The 22,047-nt window shown below is 44.9% G+C and overlaps 1 protein-coding gene across 2 annotated transcripts in view; it reads right to left on the bottom strand.

The window, feature by feature from the left end:
* Pkig (cAMP-dependent protein kinase inhibitor gamma) overlaps positions 1 to 22,047 on the bottom strand; it is an 83,833-nt gene that overhangs the window by 25,534 nt on the left and 36,252 nt on the right. The window contains exons 1-2 of one of the 2 annotated variants that reach the window (XM_045156767.1): positions 13,548 to 13,696; positions 5,219 to 5,287 (exon numbers count right to left, since the gene is read on the bottom strand). The gene's annotated coding sequence lies outside the window, so the exon portion shown is untranslated. Of the gene's footprint in view, positions 1 to 5,218; positions 5,288 to 13,547; positions 13,697 to 22,047 lie in introns of those variants that run through there. The other variant, XM_045156766.1, reaches the window with a different exon arrangement.

The following is a 22,047-nucleotide window of genomic DNA, read 5'->3' as shown; positions in this document are numbered from 1 at the left end:
ATTCTTACTATTACCAGAGTCACTGCCCACAGCAGCCCTTCCACAGACTCCAACCAGAAAACCCACATGGTGTTTGCTGCCCTTCGGTGTTCAGTGAGATGATGAGAACTACAGGGTGCAATTTCATGATGGGACTTTGGAATGTCCCACAGGACAGCTGTGAGCATAAGCAGTATAAGGTCTCATTTATCTCAGTTCACCCTCAGCAGAAACACCAAAATCCTGGCACCTGGCAGCCCAAGTGTCCCATAGCACTTAGGGTTCTCTCTAGACCAATGCTGATGAAATTCTAAAGGTCATAGGCACATTAAAAAATCTGAGAGCTATGAAGATGGATGGTAACTACAAAGCTGCACTCATGATCACTGGGCCCCTGAACCCTTAAGGCATTTCCACAAAGCCCTGGCTAATAGCCCAGCATGCTCAAGGCCCAGAGGCTCTGGACCTCAATGCTCCCAAAGCAGCCGAACAGAAGCTTGCCCTCCTAAACTGGTCTTGGGCAGAAAAACAGGGCTGACAGCTGCATCCTAGACACTATGAATATCTGCATCCAGGGGGTTCCCAGAGGCCCCAACTTAGAACAAGACATAGGCCTCATGGACTGGAAGCGGCTGCAGGGCGAGGTCCACAGGCCTTTATAAGCAGCCAAGAGATTCCCCTCAAGACCCTGGCTCAGCCAGCGGAAGAAGGAATCTCAGCAGAGGGCCAGCAGAGTTATAGAAGGAATTCAGGGTTGGGAGATAACTCAGTTGGTAAAGTGCTTCCCTGGCAATCATGACAACCTACAATCTAATGCTGGGGAGGCAAAGCCAGGGGACCCCTGACGCTCACTGGCTAGCCAGTTTAGCCTAAGTGATAAGCTCCAAGCCAATGTCTCAAAGGAGGTAGACAATGTTCCTGAGGATAACACCTAATGTTGCCCTCTGGCCTACATACATGTGTACCTGCACACACAGGTATACCAGCACACACATGCATGCCTACACATATATGAACACATCTACCACACATACGACAAAAAAAAAAAAAAAAAGGAATTTCAAATGGGCTGAAAATCATCCCAGATCCTGGGACTGCTAGGACTTGGACAGAGAAAAGAAGCTGGAGATGGTGCTCCGATTACATGGAGGGGGACTGAGGGGGAAGCTGAAGCTGCTGAGTCAAATCTCCACTCATGGCCGATGCTGAGCAAATCACCGAACATCTCTGAGCCTCGTTGCTTTGTTTTGTTTTTGAGACAGACAGAAAGAGGGAGAGAGAATGGGTGTGCCAGAGCCTCTAGCCACTGCAAAAGAACTCCAGACACATGCGCCCCCTTATGCATCTGGCGTACGTATGACCTAGAGAACCGAACCTGGGTCCTTAGGCTTCACAGGCAAGCGCCTAACTATTAAGCCATCTCTCCAGCCCAGCCTTGGTTTCTGCATGTATACAACAGAATGAGAATGGGTGCATCCTGCTTGCTAGTCCTTTCCTTCTATAGCCCTGGAGAAGAAAGGTATGATACAAAACCAGGTAATAATTAAAACTCTTTCTACGTGAGAGTTCCAACCTCTCCAAACCAGCAGTTCTTCATCTGTGAATTGGGGACACAAGTTTTTGAGCAAGGGTGAATTAGGACTAGAAATAATAAGTGTATAATGCTTGGCTCAGACACAATGCTTAACAAAAAGTAACTATTACTGAAAAATGAGTTAAAATTCAAGAAGTTGGGGCTGAAGACATGGCTTAGCAGTTAAAGGCACTTGCTTGAAACTCTAATAGCCCAGCTTCAATTCCCCAGTACTAACACAAAGCCAGATGCGCAAAGTGGCACATGCATCTGGTGCTCATTTGCAATGGTAGAAAGCTCTGGCATGCCCATACCCATTCTCTTGTCTACCTCTTTCTCAAATTAAATAAGTAAATAAATAATTCAAGAAGTTGCCTTGCGGTCAGGGAGATGGCTCAGTGCATAAAGTGCTTGTCATGCAAGCATGAGGACCTGAGTTGGATCCCTAGCACCCACATAAAACCTGGACATGGTGGCACATGCCTACACTCCCAGGGCAGGGGAGGCAAAGTAAAGAGGTTTTCCAAAGCTGTTGTCCAGCATGTCTAAGCTAACTGGTGAGTTCCAGCTTCAGTGAGAGAATCTGTCTCAAGAAAATAAGGTAGAGAATACTTAAGGAAGACCCCCTCCACATTGACCTCTGGCATACTATGGCATAGCCCCCCCCCCACACACACACACACATGAACATCACACATACTGCACATGGAAAAAAGTAAGGTGGAGCTGGGCATGGTGGTACATGCCTTTAATCCTAGCACTCAAGAGGCAGAGGTAGGAGGATCACTGTGAGTTTAGGGCCATCCTGAGACTACAGAGTAAATTCCAGGTCAGCCTGAGCTAGAGTGACACCCTACCTCAAAAAACCAGTAATAGGGCTGGAGAGATGGCTTAGCGGTTAAGTGCATGCCTGTGAAGCCTAAGGACCCTGGTTCGAGGCTTGATTCCCCAGAACCCAAGTTAGCCAGATGCACAAGGGGCGCATGCATCTGGAGTTCATTTGCAGTGGCTGGAGGCCCTGGCGTGCCCATTCTCTCTTTGCCTGTTTCTCCCTGTGTCTGTCGCTCTCAAATAAATAAATAAAAATAAAAAAAATTTAAAAACCAATAATAATAATAATAAGGTGGAAAGTGAAGAGCAACTAAGGAAGACACTGGACATTAACCTCTGTCCTTTACACATACACACATGCATACATACACACACATACAACACACACACACACAGCAGCAGCAGCAGCAGCAACAGCAGCTTTGGTGGACATTTTTAAAAAGCTGGAATAAAATCTTGCTTGTGCCACTTTCTGGCTTCTGTGTGTTGGCCAAATGTTGTGATTTCTAAAAGCCTTGGGGTCCAACTCAGTAAAACATGGATTATAACATGATTTGCCTAATGAGATCTAGATGTGAATGTGCAGCCCTGCATGAGGTACTTATTTATGTGCTAAAAGTATAAACACGTTCTTAAGAATGATAAAACACTCAGGGCGGGATGATGGCTTCCAGTAAACTGAGCAAATTTTAAATCTCTTTTTCAGCTTTATGGAGGTGGAATTCAATAGTAATATTTAGGGGCTGGGTGTGGTGGCATATGCCTTTAATCCCAACACTTGGGAGGTAGAGACTACATACCTGAGACTACATAGTGAATTCCAGGTCAGCCTGGGCTAGAGTGAGACTCTACATTGGAAAACCAGGAAAAAATAGAAAGAAAGAAAGAAAGAAAGAAAGAAAGAAAGAAAGAAGGAAGGAAGGAAGGAAGGAAGGAAGGGAAGGAAGGGAGGAAGGAAGGAAGGAAGGAAGGAAGGAAAGAAAGAAAGAAAGAAAGAAAGAAAGAAAGAAAGAAAGAAAGAAAGAAAGAAGAGGTAATGTTTAGGGCTGGAGAGAGAGGGGGGGCTCAGCAGTTAAAGTCACTTTCTTGCAAAGCCAGTCAGCCCAGATTTGATTCCCTATTACCCACATAAAACCAGAGACACAAAATGGTGAATGGATCTGGAATTCAACTGCAGTGGCTTGAGGCCCTGGTGTGCCCACTCATATTCTCTCTCTCTGCCTGCAAAAAAGTATTTTTGTTTTATTTTTTTAAAAAATATTTTATTTCTATTTATTTATTTGAGAGAGGGAGAGATGCAGGAATAGGCATGTAAAGAGACAGAGAGAGAGAATGGGCACACCAGGGCCTTCGGCCATTGCAAACAAACTACACATCTATGCGCCCCCTTGTGCATTTGGTTTACATGGGTCCTGGGGAGTCAAATCTGGGTCCTTTGGCTTTGCAGGCAAACGCCTTAACCACTAAGCCATCCCTCTAGCCCACAAATAAATATTTTAAAAAAGTAATATTTATACACACAATGCAGAAGAATTATCACAATCAAGCTAATCACATATCCATTACTCACATAGCTTTTTTATGGTATGAAGACCCATATCTACTCTCTCAGCAACTTTTCAGCATATAACACATTAGTAATTACAGTTATTCTGAAGATTAGGTCTTCAGAACTTAGTTATCTTATAAATGCAAGTCTGTACCCTTTGACTAATATCTCATTTCCACAACCCTCAACCCTGGGAACTAGCCTTCTGCTTGCTGTTTCTTTAAGTTGAACTTTTTTAGACTCCACAGATAAATGAAAGCAAATGGTATTTCTATGTCTGCACCTGGCTTGTTTTACTTGAGATAATGTCCTCCATGTTTGCCATCTTATTGCAAATGGTAGGCTTTCCTTCAGTTTTATTTTATTTTATCTTTTTTAAAAAATATATTTTATTTTTATTAATTTGACAGAGAAAGGGGGAAAGAGAGCAAAAGAATGGGTGTGCCAGGGCTTCCAGCCACTGCAAACTCCAGACGTGTGCCCCCTTGTGCACCTGGCTAATGTGAGTCTTAGAAAATCAAACCTGGGTCCTTTGGCTTAGCAGGCAAACGCCTTAACTGCAAAACCATCCCTCTAGCCCTATTTTATCTTTTTTGTTTTTTTGAGATAGGGTCTCATTCTAGACCAGGCTGACTTGAAATTCACTACATGCTCTCTGGTTGGACTTGAGCTCATGGCAATCTTCTTGCCTCTGCCTAAATGCTGGGACTAAAGGCATGCACCACCATGCCCAGCTCCTTCAGTTTTAAGGCTGAACGCTATGTCTTTGTGCATGAATGTGAAACCAGTTTGGGTTACAATGAACCTCATCTCACAAAATAAGATTTATAAAGCTTTGAAGACCAGGTGTGAGATCCAGGTTTGAGAGCCAGACGTGGCAGCACATGCCTGTAATACCAGCACTTTGAAGGCAGTCTGTTTCTCCCACCCTTCACAGTTATTCTATGGATGCCTGGCCTGGGCAAGCAGCTCTCCTTGGACCATGTGCTCCCAGCTTGATGATAAAGAGACATCCACCAGTTTTTCAGGTACAGTGCTTTAGGCAAAAAAACAAATACCATGGTACACTGGATTCAACTGTTTGATGCCAGAGCATTTAGACTCATAAAACTATGAACACTGACCCACAGAGCGAGACTCTACCTTGAAAAGTAACACACACACACACACACACACACACACACACACACACACTTATTTGTGCTCTATCTTCAAGAAGAAAAAAGGGGGCATTTGGACAAGCCTGTGATGCTACATAGAGTAGAATGAACAGCACAACTACTTACCTGTTTTAATCTCTGTTCCCTGTTTTCATCTCTTCAGAGTCCCCGCTCTTGATCAATTGTGCAGAGATTCTACAGAACCACAAGAAAAAGATATCAGAGCCAGACAGACTCTGGGTTGTAAATGGAAATAATCTTTTGGGAAGACAAGTTATCAATAGCTATTAACATTAAATAAGCACATCCTCTGAGTTGGCCAACTGTTCAGGAATTTTACCATAAATAAATTCACAGGAGTTAAAGGATAGCTGGTGAAACATTGTGTAGTATTAAATGTTAGTTTAGGGCAGGGGAAACGGCTTAGTGATTAAGGTGCTTGTCTGTGAAGCCTAAGGACTCAGGTTCGATTACCCAAGAGCCACATAAGCCAGATACACATGGTGACACATGCATCTGGAGTTTGTTTGCAGTGGCTGGAGACCCTGGCACAACCAACCTCCCTCTCTCCCTCTCTCTCTCTCTCTCTCTCTTTTTCTCTCTCTCCTCTCTCCTTCTTTCTCTCCCTCTCAAATAAATAAACATAAATAAAATATTTTAATGTCTATTTAATAGAGAAAGGAAACAAATTATAGTGGAGCAGTACACTGAGACATTCAAAGCCATTTCAAAGAATGAAGTAAGATGGAAAAGTGTAAGTTTAATTGCTAATATATGTATTATAAAATTGCATCTATTATTGCAGTTATTTATTTATTTACAGGTGTGTGTATGGGTGTGCCGGGTACTTGTATGCTACTACAAACAAATACCTGTCTGGCTTTATGTGGGTGGCTGGGGAATTGAACCCAGAAGGCTTTGCAACTTTAACCATTGAACCATCTCCCCATCCTTCTCCCTCCCTCCCTTCCTTTATTTTGAGACCAGATCTCACTACATAGTCCCAAGTTGGGCTCAAAACTGCCTCGTGGGTGCTGAGATATATACCACCACACATTTACCTACTATCTTCAAATAGTGGTACTAAAGTTGCATTTACCACCACTTTTTGTTGGGGGGAGTGTCAAAAGGACAGGTCTTCTAACCCATTGTCAAAGTTGGAAATCAAATTAAAATAAAAAGAACTCATGAAGGGGAAAAGCATACTTTACTCCTTAAATATTTAATTTCAAAAGGGGAAAAGAGAAAGTATTCCCTGCTGGCATGGCACTGCATGTATTTAATCCCAGTATCTGGGAGACAGAAGAAGAGGACTGCTGTTGAGTTGGAGGCTAGCCTGGGACTATTACAGAATGAATCCCAGCTCAGCTGGGCTAGAGTAAGACACTAGCTGGAGTGAGGGGCATGGGGGAACAAACCAAAAAAGAAAAAGAAAAAAGTATTTCCTCCTTAAAATCCAAAAGAGCCTAACACATAAGAATAAGATTGTCCTCCCCTCCCCAGGCCAATTCTACCCACCCTTGGGAGTAACTGGCATCTGGGAACAGGAGGCTTCAAGCCACAGCATCTCTGCCCACTGGATGCCTCCAAGCAAATGCTCTGGCTTTGGTACCACATGAGGCCAGGAACCCAGATAAGAGGAAGGGGATGTTTTGCGAACTACTTGGACAGAGGAGAGGAGAAAGGGGGAAAAATGATGAAATGAAAGAGAAAGAAGCAAACAGCATTTGTAACAAGCTCTTTCTGTATCTGTCCTTTCAGAGTAATTTCGGGAGGGTCCTCAGCTCTCTCCAAGTGAAAGGTTTGCCTTTACCTTTTATTTCATCGATAGTAAAGGTTTCATTAAAGTACAATGGTGCCTCCCATTTCCGCATTTGTCAGAGCAGCTCTCTCCCTTCTTCCACTCAACCCATTATTGATAAAAGCAACCACCACTCAGGGGCCGGGCCACATCATCAAGCCTTGCTGCACTCTCTCACTCTTTGCCTACCTCACGCCCATCCACTTTTCTGTGCTTTGCCACACTGGCCTCCTTTCAGTCTAACACATGCTTTCCAGCCTCCAGTGCTCTTTCCTTCCTCTCCCTGCCAGGGCGCTTCCCAGCACTCCCTTTCTCTTCTTCTCCCTCAGCTCTTGGCATCACACCCTCCTCATCCCGTTAGCTTAAGTACCACCTTTGCAAGGAAGCCCCTCACTCACTCCATCAATCACCCACCCTTTGTCTGCAGTCCTAACACCTACTCCTGGTCCTAGTGAACTTCACTTTGAGAAGAGCCATTCCTGCTTTATTTTATACCATCCATCTATCACCCTGCCCAGTGCTTGCCATTTATTAGTGGCCAGCAAATACTTGCTGGCCACAAGGAGTATTTATCAATGGGAACTAAAGATGCAACTTCAGTGCTCCAGCTCCTGCCACACCTCTCAGGCCTCTCCAGGGCAGCAAGTCAGGCCTTACAGTACTGTTTGTTTATATTTTGTTGTCTGCTCTTTCAAGGTAGGGTCTCCTCTAGCCCAGGCTGAGCTGGATCTCACCATGTAATCAATCTAAGGATGGCCTCAAACTCAAAGCACCAATCCTCCTACTTCTGCCTACCAAGTGCTAGGATTAAAGGTGTGTGCCACCACACCCAGCTGGGTTTGTTTTTTGAGACTAGGTGTCCTATATCTGGGCCATTTATTCTCTTTCCAGACTGAGCATTCTAAAAGCTTTACTCCGCTGTATATTTCCCCATAGTACCCTGGAGACCTTACACATGTAGGTTCTTAGCAGCAGATGGACTTGTGTGCTTCAGGACAAGAAGAATGGAGTTGGCGGCACTTCTGCCTGCCTAGTGGACCAGAGCCCAGAACCCTAGTACCTCCAGGATACACAAGCATACAAAACTGCCCAGGGAGAGACGCAACAGCAGTGTGGGGAGACAGGTCCTTATTCAAACTCTAGAAAAGTGAAATCACCAATGGGGACTATCTGAAGCATATTTTCCTATACTGTCTAGCTGTCTGTCCTTTCTTAAACATGTTCTAATTTTATAATCAGAAAAAAAAGCCCTTAACAATAAATCCTATAAAAACAAACCAGTGCCGAGTAGGGTGGTGCACACCTTTAATCCCAGCACTCAGGAGGCAGAGGTAGGAGGATGGTCTTAAATTGGAAGATACCCTGAGAATTCCAGGTCAGACTGGGCTAGAGTGAGACCCTACCTCAAAAAACAACCAACCAAACAAAATCCAATGATCTTAGATTACAAAGCCATCCATCTTTACATTTCTTACCATAGTTTGGGATTCCCAATCCAGAATGGAGGGAATTCCAAGTTTCCTCAAGGCATTGCAGAAGGATTCCCAGGAAACAGTGAACTCAAATTTGGAGTGTGACTAATAACCTGCTTCCAGGAGCTTTGGGATTTCTCACCTCAGTCTCTACTGAGGAATCACTCCTGGTCCCTCTGAGCTCAACTGAGCTAACTGCGTGGCCTCATTCTCCTCCCACACAGCAGCTGCTCCCTGCCTCTTCCTGGGGAGGCCGAGACAAGGCCTTTGCTCTTAGGAGAACCCACATATGCTTCTGGCCTCCACACTGGGTGGCTAACATGAAGTTCACCTTCAGTTGTTTGGGTGACAGGAAGCAACCCTGAGGCTTAATTTGTAGAGCCAAGGTGGCAGCTTCAGGGTCGCTCACAGTTTCTCAAGTGATGAGTCCAGGGCTATGTACACTGCTAACATTCTCTTTTTGGACACTGCAAAGCATGACTCAAAGCCCGCAGGCCTTTTTGTTATTGTCTCATTCTGTAGCTCAGGCTAACCTTGTGGCAATTTTTCTACCTTAGCCTCTCAAGTGCTGGGATGATAGAAGTGAGCCACCATGTCTGGCTCAGAGCGTGCAGTTTAGTAACAATTTACAAATGTGGAGTTAAGACTCTTATCTTGTGCTGTCCACATAGCAACTGTGAGAGTGAGAGTGTGATCAAGCTTCATCTACAGAGAGGTGGGCTCTGCGGGCAAAGATCTGCCCAGACCCTGGATGCTAGCAGGTGGGGAGGTGGTGCTCTTACCTGCCCACTTCTCTGACTTCTCACCACACCCCAGACTCACTGACAGACAGGGTCACAAAACCCACAAGGGCCAGGGCCCAAGTAGCAGACTAGAGTGCATAATTGCCTGGGTGGAGGAACAGCACCCAGTGTAACACACTGGAGAACACAAGGTATACAGATTTAGACCAAAACACTACCCTGCCTTCTGCCTCTGGTATAACCCTTCTCCTTATGCAGATGGAGAAACCGAGACCCAGGGAGGAGACGTGGACAAGGCAACAGTGTGAAGGCAAGTTCAGAAGTGGCAGGGACTGTTGCGAGTTCACACTCAGCGTTCCATCTCTACACGTGCTAGCTGTGAGAACTTGCAGAAGTCACTTTCCCTGTGCCTCTCTCCATATGAAATTGAGATAACCTCCCACAGCACTGCTCTGAAGAGTGACAGAGTCAGCATAACCAAGATGCCCAGCAACATGTGACATATAGTTCATCAGGAAGATGGGAAAGCCATGTAAATGCTCAGAATACAGTAATGTCTTACACTACTTACCTCCACTCCCAATATCCCCTAAACCCACCCTGGGGTGGCATGTGTCAGGAAAAGCACGCTTAACAGCACTGACTTTGAAAGCACAAATAAGAAACTAAAACATCACCTAGCACACGAAGCCTGAAGGGAAGGTATGCAGTACACTACCACTTTCTCTTCTAGCCCCCTGCAGGAACCACATAATCCAGGCCTCACTACCACTTAGAAAGAGGAATGGCTGGGGCTAGAGAGATGGCTTAGCAGTTAAAGCGCTTGCCTGCAAAGCCTAAGGACCCAGGTTCAATTTCCCATGTAAGTCATGTGCACAAGGGGGAGCATGCATCTGGAGTTTGTTTGCAGTGGCTGAAGGCCCTGGCACACCCATTCTTTCTGTCTCTTCTGTCTCTCCTTGCAAATAAATAAAAACATTTAAGAAAAAATTTAAAGTTGGGTGTAGTGGTGCACACAACACTGGGGAGGCAGAAGAAGGAAGATCACCTTGAGTTCGAGGCCACCCTGAGACTATATAGTGAATTCCAGGTCAGTCTGAACTAGAGCGACACCTTACGTCAGAAAACAAAACAAACAAACAAAATTTTAGGAAAAGAAAGAGGTATGGTCTTCATCATGTAGCCCCCAACCCTGGATGGGGGTGTGATATGAGGCAGAGAAGGCCCCAGCCCTACGACCCAGGCCTATGGCTGATTGCATGGTAGCAACAGTCCACTTTAGATGGGAAAGCCACCAGGGAAGGCTAGCGCTTTAAGACATGCCAAAGGGTTGGGGCTGGAAAGATGGCTTAGTGGTTAAGGTACTTGCCTGCAAAGCCTAAGGACCTAGGTTCAATTCTCTAGGTCCCATGTAAACCACATGTACAAGGTGGCGCATACATCTGGAGTTTGTTTGCAGTGGCTGGAGGCCTTGGCACACCCATTCTCTCTCTCTCAATCTTTCTCCCTCCCTCCCTCTCTGTCTCTAATAAATAAAAATTAAAAATTAAAAAAAACACCAAAGGGTTGTAAGAACTCTCCTGCTAATCTAATTTTACTTCAAACAGCTTCCAAACAACACATCCTCCTAAGAATTGGGGTCTCTGATGACCCTAAAGATAAAGAGCCCTGAAAGAATCAAGACCAGGAGCTGACTTGCTTTTGCCATGCTTTCCAGGCAACAGTGGTGGCCAAATCTAGGTTAAAATGGTGGCAAATAAGGATATTTGTCGTCCCCCCCCACTTCTCCCTCACTCTAAAGACTGGGGTGGGATCTGGGCTTGGTAGCATACGCCTTTAATCACAGCACTTGGGAGGCTGAGGTAGGAGAATCACCACGAGTTCATTTGAAGCCAGCCTAGAGCTACAGAGTGAGTCCTAGGTTATCCTGGGCTACAGTGAGATCTTACCTCAAATAAGTAAATAAAATACAAAAGAAAAGGTAAAATACCAAAAACTAGGGTGGTAGGTTTTAATTTAGAATTGAAGTGTCTTTTTCAGGGCTGGAGAGAGAGTTTAGTGGTTAAGGCACTTGCTGAGAAGCCTAAGGACCCATATTCAACTCTTTAGATCCTATGCAAACCAGACACACAAAATTGAGGCAAGTGCAAGGTCGCATATGCCCACTAGGTGGTGCAAGCATCTGGAATCTCATTTCAGTGGCTGAAGCCCTGGGGCACCAATTCTATCTCTAAAATAAATAAATAAATTAATTAATTAATTAAAAAAATAGAATTGAAGTGTCTTTTATATCTGTGTGCCAGGCTTTCTCCTGAGCTCCAGGGTCACAGAGATGGGCTAGAGAGACACAGAGAAGGTGCTGTGGTACAGTAGAGACATAGGAATTGAAGTTACACCAACAATTATGTAAACAGAATTCAGTTAAGTCTAGAAAGGAGTTACGGATCAATCATACGGGAACACTCATCCACAGTCAACTTAGTTAGGGAATTCACACTGGCTGTCCAGTGTGGTGTAAAGTGTTGACTACTTCAGAGGTCTTCAAAGCCGAGCATGGTGGCGCACGTCTTTAATCCCAGCACTTAGGAGGCAGAGGTAGGAGGATCGCCATAAGTTCGAGGCCACCCTAAGACTACATAGTGAATTCCAGGTCAGCCTGAGCTAGAGTGAGACACTACCTAAAAAAGATAAAAATTAAAAAATAAATAAATAAAGGTCTTCAATAATAATCATTTTTTTCCTGCTCTTCCCAAATATGTATGCTTGTTTATCATGTGTACACACACACACACACACACACACACACACACACACACACACCACTAACAGTTTCCCTCTCTACAGAAACACTGAATCTGCAAAAAAAAAAAAAACATAAAAAATTCACAAGTAACTTAATACAGCCTGCTTTATGTCCTCTTTGATATTGCAGGGGTCAGTTTTTAGCCCTTCTGAAATACTGAAAATTTAAGACACTTTGCTCCTAAAGCCACAGGGTCAGCTTCCAAGGGGAAAGAGATATGAATGGGCTCATGGAAACTCATCTAAGCTGAATGAGGAAATACCAAGATCTTCTAGTTCTGTCTCTTTATTTAGGTACAATTGAGGAAACTGAGGTCGAGGGAGTGGAGCTTTATTTTTTCTACTTTGTATGTGTAATATGCATATGTATATGTGTGTTTCTATGTTTGTAGGTGTGGAGGTGTGTGTGCATGTGTGTGAAGGCCAGTGCTGGGATTACAGGTGTGAGCCACTGCACCTAACATTATGTGGATAGTGGGGATCGAACTCAGGTCCTCATGCTTGGGAGACAAACATCTTACTGAATGAGCTATTTCCCCAGCTCTCTGAGGTCTAGAGTGTGAAACACTTGCCCAAGGCCACACAATTTTCTTGGTTGGCTTTTTCCCCCTTGATGGCACTGACCAGCGTCTCTATTCACATAGGCATACTAGGTGAGTGGTCTACCACCAATAAGCTACACTCCCTGCCCAGCCTCTTGTTCTTCAAAGCTGAAGTATTTCCCCTTAAACTGTAACTTCTCAAACCTATTTAAACTGCAAACAGGAGAGATAGGACATAGCACACTGCCAGCCACTGTAAGACACCAGAAGACCTCAGCTCAGAAACTCATCTCCCCCAGAAGGGAACTAGAGGCAACAAGAGTCCCTTTCCTTTCTGCGCAGAGTGGCTTGTTTAAAAGCCTGAAAACAGACACTAAAAGACGGAAAGCCTAAGGGCTTACATGGTCTATTTATTTTCTAGGCACACAGCAAATGTTTAGAAGGAAGCAATGAAAGCTCACAAAGCCACAGTGAAAAGAACTGTGCTGTCCCATCCTACAGCTCTCCAGAACCACCGCAGGCAGGATGCGGTGAGATGAAGGAAGGGTGTTCAGTGATACAGGCAGGAAGATTAGGCATTCAAGGCCATCCTGGGCTACATAGCAAGTTCAAGGCCAGACTGAACTACATGAAATTTGTCCCAAAACAAAACACAAAACATAAACCCAGAAAACTAAAAAGAAAGTTATCATATTTGTGAAACATTTCTTTTCAGAATGTGTAAGAATTTTTGGCCCACCTTCAAAATCAAAAACAACAACAACAACAACAAGGTTTTCTAGACTCCAGTTTCTAAGGGATGATTCCTTTCTACAGCTGTGTATGGGAAGGAGCTATCTGAAGGCTCAGGAGAGTCTGTTAGGGTTGTTTGGATGAAAGAGTGCATCAGTATTGGGATAGAGCCTACCTATAAGACTTGAGGCTCCAACTCTAGCCACAGGCAGCTTCAGAGAAAGCTGTAATTTTTTTGAGCAAGCTCCCACATATCTGAATATAAAAATAGACCCTTTGTGACCAGGAGACTAAAGAAAGCTCTCCAAAGAGCTCTGCTTCTCCCTGGGGTGGGGGTGGACGAGGCAGTACAGTTCTACTCACAGGAGCCAAGTTTCCTCCAAGTGCAGAGGTCCTCGGTCAGGCAGGAAGGTATAACTAAGAGCCAGGATTCTAGATGAGCAGTCCAGACCTGAGGTGCAGGCAGCCGTCTCCTGCCCCTTCTCTCTCCCTGTGTCTCCTAAATGAAAAGCACTTCGAGGTTTTAGTGGGTGTTTCCCACGTCTCTGGCCAAGTAAGTCCCCATTTGTTGTAATCCAATGCTCAGACTGATGATGTCAACCACTCAACTCACTTGCTCAGTTTCCACCTCTCGGCAGGCCCAGGAGAGATCCATTTCCTTTGGACAATGAGCCAGGGAGCTGTAACCGCATCCCAGGCCTGTCACATTTGCCTAACATCCTTCCTTCAATTTTCAACCCTGTAGCCTCAGTGACAAAAGGCTTCCTATGCACTCACTCACGAGGGCTCCCAGTGTAAATCTCTCTGCTTCCCCGTGACGGGCTGTGGGCTGCTCTCTGTGCAATGTTTCCATTCATTTTCTTGATGCAGGATATGCATATGGTGCAAACCTCTCCGCACCATGTCTAGCTCTTCCCTTCTGCCCAGTTCTCCAACTCTTTAATTTCTCCACAGTGCACGCATATGTCCTTCAGGGAGGCATGGTGATGACATGCCTAGTTAGGAAGCAGCACTGGTCTGTTGCTTGGAGAACTGGGTTCAGATCTTGGCCCTGCCTCCAAGCAAACCATTCCCTCATCAGTAAAATGATAGCATGCCTGTGTTCTACTTAGACTGGATAGCTTATCAACAAATGCAACCTCGGGTGGTTACAATCCAAGGTAACCAGGCACATGCCGGAGCAGGGGAAGAGGCAAGGCTCTGTGGGCTCCTGCATGCCCCTTTATGGTATAGCTGAAACAGTTCTCTGGGAGAAAACCCAAAAGAATTCACTGAATGAGTCTCAGGGGACAAGAAAAGAGATAGCAGAAGCTACTAGATAAGATAAACAAGTCAGAGAATTTAACCGCCCCTCGGGACCAGCAGTGGTGCAGCTAGATAACCAGAATGCCTTGCATCTCGGTGCTCCGCGGAGGCCAGGAAAGCCTCCCCACTCTGGTGCATGGTGGAAGCAAGGAGACCTGCACAGTGACCCGTGAGCACTATTCGGGACTCAGAGACTGGTTCAGGGTCCTGTGTTTTCAATTTAAAGACATGTAAGGGCATTGCTGTAGATCATCTCATCGGATTCTTACAATGCCCCTAGGAGAATTAAAGCCCAAGAGCTGCATTATTAGTCTTTCTTTCCTGGATGGGAAAATAAAATAGAGAAGTCATGTGATATGTCCAAAACCACACAACTCAAATTGAAAGGGCCAGAATCAGAAGCTGAGACTCTTAACTCCTAATTAGGTCAGTCCATGTGCCACACACATGCTAATGCAGTTTCTCAAAATAGTCATCCCTAAATAAATTAAAAATGGATATTTAAAAAAATACCTCTCAGGGCTGGAGAAATGGATTAGCAGTTAAGGTGCTTGCCTGCAAGGCCTAAAAACCCAGGTTCGACTCCCCAGTACCCATGTAAGACAGATGCACATGGTAGCACATATATCTGGAGTTTGTTTGCAGTGGCTGGAGGACACAGAATGCCCTTTCTCTCTCCCTCTCTCCCTCCCTCCCTCTCTCTCTCAAATAAATAAATAAATAAACAAATAATATTTAGAAAAACAGTTATCCCATCCAGCCTGGTAAAGGAAGCATTCCAAGCCACCAGGTCAGAAACAAGGGTGCTTATTGGGTTTGCTAGGGAAAAGCTGGGTGGCTCTAACTGCCTCTCCCTACAGGAGCAAAGCTGCTTTGTAGCTATGGCTACTTCTGGGCAGGGAAGTTAGGGCGGGGACTTTGCTAGACAAGCTTCTCTTCATGGGTAGGTGACAGGAACACTGGAGCCATCTGTCTCTTAACAAGAATTTTAATTAGTTCTTAGAAAATCTGATGCTTATCAGGGCCCAAGTAAACAGGCTCTTGGAAGAATGGTTGCTTGGGCTGGAAGGATGGCTTAGCAGTTAAGGTGCTTGCATGCAAAGCAAAAGGGCCTAGCTTTGATTCCCTAGGACCCACGTAGGCCAGATGCACAAGGTGCCACATGCATCTGGAATTCATTTGCAGTAGCTGAAAGCTCTGGTGTGCCCATTCTCTCCCTCGCTCTCAATTAAAAAAAAAAAAATGTTGCGGAAGGAGGCGCAGTGGCACACGCCTTTAATCCCAGCACTCAGGAGGCCGAGGTAGAAGGATCACTGTGGGTTCGAGGCTACCCTGAGACTACATAGTGAATTCCAGGTCAGCTTGGACTACAGTGAAACCTTACCTCAAAAAACTAAAAACAAAAAACAAAAAAAGGCTGGAGGGATGGTTTAGCAGTTAAGGTGCTTGCCTGCAAAGTCGGAGGATCTAACTTCAATTCCCCAGGACCCATGTAAGCCAGATGCATATGGTGGCACATGCTTCTGGAGTTCATTTGCAGTGGCTGAAGGGCCTGGTGTGCCCATTCTCTCTATCTGCCTCTTTCTCTCTCTCTCTCTCTCTTAAATACATTTTAAAAAGTTGTTTAATAATAAAAAAAGACCTGGGCTTGGTGGTGCACACCTTTAATCCCAACACTAGGGAGGCAGAAGTAGGAGGATCGCTGTGAGATCAAGGCCACCCTGAGACTACATAGTGAATTCCAGGTCAGCCTGGTGAGATCATACCTAGAAAACAAACAAACAAACAAAAACAACAACAACAAAGGATGGTTGCTAATCTAAAGACTTTTGACAAATTGGTGGATTGTGGTGGATAAAAGCCACCAGCTGGAAGACCAGGGGAAAGTAGCAGTTAACAGCCAAGAGAGAACTGGGGTCCCTCTTGGGGATGATCTTGGGCTAGCTGTTTGACTTGCTTGTGCCTTGGCTACCCAATGCAGTGGAGTAACACTGCGTTCTGGTATGAGTTAATATCAGACATAGTATAACTTCAAAATTATTTGCAAAATAAGTTGCAAACTATTTGCAAAACTAAGTTGGAATGTCTTAATGGTAAAGACATGGTTTTCTAATTCTGACTCAGTTTCACCATCCTTTGTCCTGATGAGGACTGTGATGAGGATGATGTATAAACAATCAAGAACATGAGAAAATAGAAGAAAAACCCTGTATTTCTCTGGAACATCAGGCTGAGTCACGCACAAAGGCCCACTGAGAGCTGTCACGTTCTCAGCCTGGAGACGGGGCCATTGTTCAATCGTGCCTTGATCCTGCAAGGGCCAGTGGGCGTCAGGAAATGAAGCTGGGTTCTTGAGAAGTGTATCTTTACTAACATCACCCCTTAAGGCTTTCAATCAGGTTGTGTTAGTTGGACAAAAATAAGTTAGGAGCTCATTCACAAACACCATTTTTTTCTCAACAACATGTAGCTAACAATGCTTGCATTGAATCACTCCATCTGTGACAGAATCCATGAAGAGAGACCCTCATACCACCAAACAACATCATGGGCACATTCGTTTTTGTATCATAGCTGAACATAGGGGAGACGCTGTGTGGGCTAGGGCCGCTCACGGCTGAGCCCTCTACAAATGTCATTTCATGTAATCCTCACAGCCATCAGGTGCACAGGCCAAGATGTGTGCTCACAGCACATAGCTATGGCCATGTGTACGGAAGAGGCCGAGTGGCTACTAAGCAGCAGAGACTGTGTTCCAACACAGGGGCCTGGCCTGGACCCAAAACACCCTCAAACATCTCACAGCTCACACTGCAGCCTTTGAAAGGGCCTCCCTGCTCCACTGACACTGGGCTCATGGCCTTACAGGTGTGAACTCAGGCAGCCCTTCCCGCTTCCCTGAGGTTGCACAGGCTCAGCTTACCTCTGAGCTTCTTTAGTGAGCCTGGGAGCAACATGCTCTTATCTGAAGGGTCACGTTTATTTCTGGGAGCTATTCCTTTACTAAAACCTGAGCTTCTCAGGGCTGAGCTGTTTTTAGTTTAGTAACATATTGTACAGAGTATGAGATACTTATTAGCCTAAGAAAAAGACCATAAACAAAACCCTTTACTGAATGGTTACCATGCATTTCATCTAAGTCACTTCACTGGACCCCCACAGGGCTCCAATGAAGGAGGTAGGATTGCTACCTCCATGAGCCCTGGAGGAGAATCCAGGCAAAGATCAACTGTTCAGCTACTAACTAATGGGTATCACTTTTGTTTAATTGGTTTTAGAGACTTTTATTTTTGGGTTTTGGGTTTGTTTGGAGTCCAGCTCTCACTTTGCAGCCTAGGCTAGTCTTGAACCCATGACAATCCTCCTGCCTCAACCTCCCATGTGCTGGGATAATGATTTGAGCCACCACAGCTGGCCACTGATACCTCTTGCCAGAAGTATATGGGTGGGGCTGGAGAGATGGCTTAGTGGTTAAGGCACTTGCTTGCAAAGCGTAAGGACCCAGGTTCCATTCTCTAGTATCCACATAAGCCAGATGGACATGATGGTGCATGCAACTGGAGTTTGTTTGCAGTGGCTAGAGGCCCTGTGCCCTATTCTATTTCTCATAAATAAAAATAAATTTAAGAAGAAAAAGTAAAAAAAAAAAAAAAGCAAAAAACTTTAATCCCAGCACTCAGGAGTCAAGAGGCAGGAGGATTGCCACAAGTTCCAGGCTAGCCTGAGACTACACAGTGAATTCTAGGACAGCCTGGACTAGATGGAGACCCAACCTCAAAAAAGAAAGGAAGGAAGGAAGGAAGAAAAAAGAAATAAGGAAGGAAGAAGAAGAGAAGAGAAAACAAGAAAAGAAAGCCAGATGTGGTGGCACATGCCTTTAATCCCAGCACTCAGGAAGCAAAGGTAGGAGGATTGCCATGAGTTCGAGGCCACCCTGAAACTACATAGTGCATTCCAGGTCAGCCTGGGCCAGAGCGAGACCCTACCTCAAAAAACCAAAAAAAAAAAAAAAAAAAAAAAAAAAAAAGAAGAAGAAGAAGAAAGAAGAAAAGTAAAAGTGTATGGGTGAATGCATCTTGGCTGCCATGACCCTCTTTCCTAATGCAAATAGCAGCTCTGAAATGCAATTTGCTTTACACCAGGCAGAAGGCTGCAGGTACCCAGACATTTCTAACTCACTTTCATCTGCCATAGAGCTACAAAGTCACAGGAAGGTGGCCTACCAGCCACATGTGGCCAAGGATAGCTATGACTATGGCTCAATTTGATTGCATGGCTCTTTTTTTTGGGGGGGGGGGCGGGGAGGTTACCTGGCTCTTTTTAAATTTATTTGAGAGAGAAAGAGGCAGTAAAAAAGAGAAAGAGAGAATGAGAATGGGTGTGCTAGGGTCTTCAGCCACTGCAAACAAACTCCAAATGCATGTGTCATCTTATACATGGGTACTGGGGAATCAAACCTGGGTCATTAGGCTTCACAGGCAAATGCCTTAAACTCCAAACCATCTCTCCAGCCCCTGGTTCTTTACAAAAAGAAAAAATAAACTTTTTATTGACAACTTCCATACATATAAACAATATACCATGGTCAACAAATGTCACCTCTCTTATAAGTCAGTGGAAAGATGGATTTAAGAAAGCAGATCATCAGTTTAAACGTTTTGCCCTGATGTTTATTCCTAGGGCCTCCTCCTAATCCTAGAGGCTGAGATGGTTTTAAGACTAACCTCTAATTGTGGTCTTCAAAAAAACTATTCTTGATATACCATGATCATAATCCCTTCTCATTACCCTCCCTTTTCTTTCCCCTTCCACTGAATCCCCTCTTCTTTGCAACTAGCCACTCTTCTGTTGTGATATCATTTTTTTCCTCCTATTATGCAGGTCTTGTGTAGGTAGTGTCTGTCAGCCATTGTGGGGTGAACTTTCTAGAAGACATTGCTTTATAATGTCAAGGTTTATACATGCCTGGATGCTCTTCATGGGTAACCCAGCATACTGACTGAGATTTACAAATACATGTAGATTTGGTTCTTTTTGTAGAAAACAGGAGACTACAAGAGAACAGGAACAAAGGCAGGAAAATCACAGAGCATGGTAGCACACGCCTCTAATTCCGAGGTAGGAGGATCACTGCATGTTTGAGGACATTCTGAGACTACATAGTGAATTCCAGGTCAGCCTGGAATAGAATGAGATCCTAACTCGGGGGGGGGGGGGGGAAGGGGCAAGAAAATCATCCAGAATCCCAGCACTGAGGCATCCGTCACCAGAGAGCCCCTCCTAACGTACAGACCCGATACAGAGCTGCACTTAGGCTCAAAATGCTGCTCTGGAATCAGGAACATGAAGCATTTGGGGAGCAATGTACGACATACGACACAACAAAGCTGTCCAGCATGGTGCTTTGGTGTTGGGGGCCACTTGTCTGGCCGGTGATGGTCTGAGACTACTTCCTGGTCTCCTGTGGACTGTGGATGTGGTGCATCCCATGTGGAGTGAGCGAGTCACAGTAGGCAGAAGGAAAGTCTGACCCAGAGCACATGTTCCTAGAAGATTACTAGGTTCTCAGGATGCCCTGTTGCCTGGCCCACCTTGTTGAGTCTTCCATGGAACTGTCTCCTGCCAGCTAGAACATGCTTCAGAGGCAGACACTGAAAAAATGAACCTCACTTGAGTTAATTTTACACAATTTACCCTTGTTCATTTTTATTACAAACATTTTTATTTTTACTTATTTGCAAGGAGAAAGAGATAGTAAGAATGAATATGGGCATGCCAGAGGCTCTAGCTGCTGCAAACAAACTCCAGATGCATATACCACTTTGTTGATTTGTACTGCTGAAAAAAGCATGTAGCCAGGCATGGTGGTGCACACCTTTAATCCCAGCACTCAGGAGGCAGAGGTAGGAGGATTGCCATGAGTTCAAGGCCACCCTGAGACTCCATAGTGAATTCCAGGTCAGCCTGGGCTAGAGTGAACCCCTACCTCCAACCCCTCCCCCCCCCCCAAAAGAGCATGTAGTGTCCTCCTAGCAAAAGGAAGAGGCTCTCTGGAGTCTTTTCAGCCTGGAACTCTAATAGTAGGAGGTCTGGACTGGCTTGAGGTTGTCATGTGCCCAATTGTAAATTGGACCAGCCCTGTCCTTGGCTTTGGTTATTCAGAACTCACATTCAATGTCTTTATTTAAGGAGGCCCAGTCTCTGAGCCACATTGGTTATTTGCTGCGTTAGTGTCATTATAGGTACACAAGTACATGTGATGTGTTTCCCTACCAGATTGCAAGCTCCCTGCTTGACATATCTCCCTGTTCCTCTGGCATATCTATTCCAAGTCTCAAACAGCCTTGTAGAGAATCATAAACTCAGTAGATAGGTACCCGTACACACACACACACACACACACACACACACACACACGATGTCTAGGCTTATGATAAAACATACGGATGTTTATAAAAAAATAAAGTAGGGTTGTATAAATGGCTCATCAGTTAAGGCACTTGTCTGCAAAGCCTAATGACCCAGGTTTGATTCTCCAGTATCCACATAAAGCCAGACACACAAAGTAGTACATGCATCTGGAGTCTGTTTACAGTGGCTGGAGGGCCTGGCACACCCATATTCATTCTCATTCTCATTCTCATTCTCTCTCAATCTATCTCTCTCTCTCTCTCTGGGACTATATAGTGAATTCCAGTTCAGCCTGGGCTAAAGTGAGACACTACCTCGAAAACCAAACAATAAAAAAATAAATAAATAAAGTTTAATCCCAGCAGTTAGGAGGCAGAGGTTCAAGGCTACCCTGAGGCTACATAATAATTTCCAGGTCAACCTGGGCTACAGCAAAATACTACCTCAAAAAGATAATAAAATAATTTGGACTGGACAGATAGCTTAGTGGTTACGATGCTTTCTTGCAAAGCCAAAGGGCCTAGGTTCAATTCCCTAGGACCCACGTAAGCCAGATGCACAAGGTGGTACATACATCTGGAGTTCATCTGCAGTGACTGGAGGCCCTGACACACTCATTATTCTCTCTTCTATCTGCCTCTTTCTCTCCCTCTTTCAAATAAATAAACAAAAATTTTAAAAAATAAAATAATATAAGCTGGGCATGGAGGTACTTGCCTTTAATCTCAGCACTTGGGAGGCAGAGGTAGGAGGACTGCCATAAGTTTGAGGCCACCCGGAGACTACATAGTGAATTCCAGGTCAGCTAGGGCTAGATCAAGACCTTACCTCAAAAAACCAAAAACAAGCCGAGCATGGGGGCGCATACCTTTAATCCCAGCACTCGGGAGGAAGAGGGAGGAGGATCATGGTGAGTTCAAGGCCACCCTGAGACTACATAGTGAATTCCAGGTCAGCTAGGGCTAGATCAAGACCTTACCTCAAAAAACCAAAAACAAGCCGAGCATGGTGGCGCATACCTTTAATCCCAGCACTCGGGAGGAAGAGGGAGGAGGATCATGGTGAGTTCGAGGCCACCCTGAGACTACATAGTGAATTCCAGGTCAGCCTGGGCTAGAGTGAGACCCTACCTTGAAAAATCAAAAAT

This window comes from Jaculus jaculus, chromosome 8 (genome assembly GCF_020740685.1).
Source record: "Jaculus jaculus isolate mJacJac1 chromosome 8, mJacJac1.mat.Y.cur, whole genome shotgun sequence".
In the NCBI taxonomy this organism is placed as follows: Eukaryota; Metazoa; Chordata; class Mammalia; order Rodentia; family Dipodidae; genus Jaculus; species Jaculus jaculus.
The sequence above is the reverse complement of the archived record's forward strand: the minus strand, read 5'-3'. Positions and strand labels throughout refer to the sequence as shown.